Here is a 2,897-nt window from a genome sequence, read left to right as displayed (position 1 = left end):
ATTAATCAGCTGAATGTTTGATCGAGAGGAAAGATGTAGTGCAGGTGATGGTTCAAAAGCAGGTATAATCGGTGAAACCCCAGGTACTAGGTAAGCCTCACAAAACTATCTTATTAATAGAGTTCTTTTGATCAGACTAAAAAATGAGTCGTGGGGCGCGTGAAATTTCTATCAACAATCCCTTTCGCTCATATATATTAACTGGTATTTTTTATTTTACGCCGAATTTCATTTTTAGTCTTTTCAAAAGGCTCTAAGATCGAAGAGAGAGGAGTGTAAAACAAAGTACCTAGGACCAATTACCCATATTGCTTTTGTTACATCTATCCTACACGAATCACCAATCCATATTATCGATAGAAACTTTCAACGTGAATATAGAAAATGTTTGGAGTTTATAGACCAGGAAATGAGACTGAGAAAAAAAGGACTCCTCAAAATTTATGTAAATGTCAATGATGATTTGAGACCCTCAACTAATTAGTTTTGGTTTTATAAAATAGAGAAATTTTGGGGTAAATGATACATTTGTGAAAGAACGACTACATACTATATCGACTACGTAGATTACCGAGAATATTGAGACGATGACAACAATGAGATAAGAAAGTCTAAAGCAAGTCCAACGGTTCCAATTTCAGAAGGAAATAAAATCACCTTCTTCATGGGGGGATACAAAATTTGAATTAAAACGGAAAATTTTCAATTGATAAAAGTGAAAAGAAAAACCCATTCTTCAGTTCAGTCAAAAGTTTTATAGGGACATTTTTTGTCTTCAAGTATAATAAACTACTTTTGTCTTGCAAATAAAATCAAAATAAGGAGTATCTTGAGGTTAAACATTTCAATTGATAAATGATAATTGAAAATTGTTTAAAATTGATTAAATTTTGGAATCTAGAACATGAAGAAATAAATTAAGATGTGCCCCATTCTTCCAAAAATGGAATAATTGATCTATATTTAAGAGAGTTAATGCTTACATCCAAAGTACCTACCGGTTATCATAACATTCATCATCAATCTGGGGTATTGATTAGACTAAAATATGTATTTGTTAAAATAAAAAAAGAAATCTGGGCATTATTATTAATGGTAGTTAATACATATGAGCGATAGAGTATTGATATTAATTTCACGCACCCCACGATTTTAGACTAATCGATAGCTCAAACTGATGACGAATATCATGATGATTTGTAGGCACATAGAAATTCGATCAAGATAAATGTTTTTGAAGAGTGAAATGTGAAATGATCAAAATGAGTTCGCTAAAACGTTCATAGATATTTTTTCATTTATTATTAAATAGGGATGGAACTAAAGAGAATATTAAGTTATATAAAATAGAGAGCGGCAATAAATATCATAACCAATTTCGAAGATATGAATAATTTATGAAATGAAATTGTAAGTAGTTTTTGAGCCCCAGTAGTATTAAGATTATTTTGAATACATAAATATATATAAGTAGCAAAACAATACGTATGTCCCATGAAAATGTTCAATATGATGAAATAAGCGGATATTTTGTATGTTACTTTTACGAGATAATAAGACTGAACTGAAGAACTCTGGAGACGAGAATTTCGGAAAGATTCGAAGCCCTAAATGAAATTGAATAGTTTAAAAATAATACATTTCGAGTATTCCGCAGCACAGAAAATAAGAAACAAAAAACGAGGCTATGTGTATGACCGACCAACAATTTTGGAAAATTGGCAAAACAATACTATTATTTACTCCCACTTTGGAAACCGGACGCATCGGCACAGCGACGAAATTGGAAAACCTTAGTCCAATTCACGTTGCCTCGATCCGATGCGGTGGTATTTCACCGGGCGATGCGAGTGGGTCACATCTACCACATCAATGGAGGATGAAAAGGAAATAATGGGACTGAAAAACACTGCGTAGAAAATTGGAAATTTCGAAATATGAAAATTTATATGATATCCTGAAAACATCAATGAATAATATAGAGAATTTTTAGTTTGCAGCACAGAAAAAAAATTGTTATTCACGGTTTGAGTTTGTAAATCTGTATTTATGAAATTATTTATTATTTGTGATATTTTTCTGTTTAATTAGAAAATCGTTTCTCTTCAGTTTTACCAATTATATAATACACATCAGTGAATATGAATGTTTTTTAACATTAAATCCCTCTATTTATCGGTATATATTAATCTCTGAAATGATGGAATAAATAATAAGAAATACTGAGAATCATAAATCTAGTCTAATCTACTCTACTTATTTCTACTCTATTCTATTCTACTAACAAAAAACAACCAAAGTGGCAATCGTTGTCCCCTAACCTATCCTGTACGGAGTGTATACGAAAGTGAAGACCACATTCCAGTACGGAGTGTTTACGAAAATGAAGATCACATTCCAGTACGAAGTGTATGCGAAAGAAAAGAAATTAAAATAATACAGGGTGTAGCTAGAAATTAGATACCAATGATTAATGAAGATGAATGAGGAATTAAACCACTCCTTGGGGACACGATAGACGAATCAAAACAGGAAAATCTGAATTAATTTGAATAAAATAAGAAAAATTAAAAGACGAATCAAAACGAGAAACAATGAGAGAGAACAACACCCTTAGTTGACTGCGTAGATTAATGAGAAATGGAATCACTTTTAAAGGACACAAAAGACGAATCGAAACAGGAAAGTTTGAATTAATTAATGTGAAAAGAAAAATTATTCAGCTGAATATTTGATCGAGAGGAAAGATGTAGTGCAGGTGATGGATGAAAAGCAGGTATAATCGGTGAAACCCCAGGTACTAAGCGTCACAAAACTATCTAATCAACCTAGTTCTTTTGATCAGACTAAAAAATGAGTCGTGGGGCGCGTGAAATTTCTATTAACAATCCCTTCCG

Source organism: Diorhabda carinulata, chromosome 3 (assembly GCF_026250575.1).
Source record: "Diorhabda carinulata isolate Delta chromosome 3, icDioCari1.1, whole genome shotgun sequence".
NCBI lineage: Eukaryota > Metazoa > Arthropoda > Insecta > Coleoptera > Chrysomelidae > Diorhabda > Diorhabda carinulata.
The sequence above is the reverse complement of the archived record's forward strand: the minus strand, read 5'-3'. Positions refer to the sequence as shown.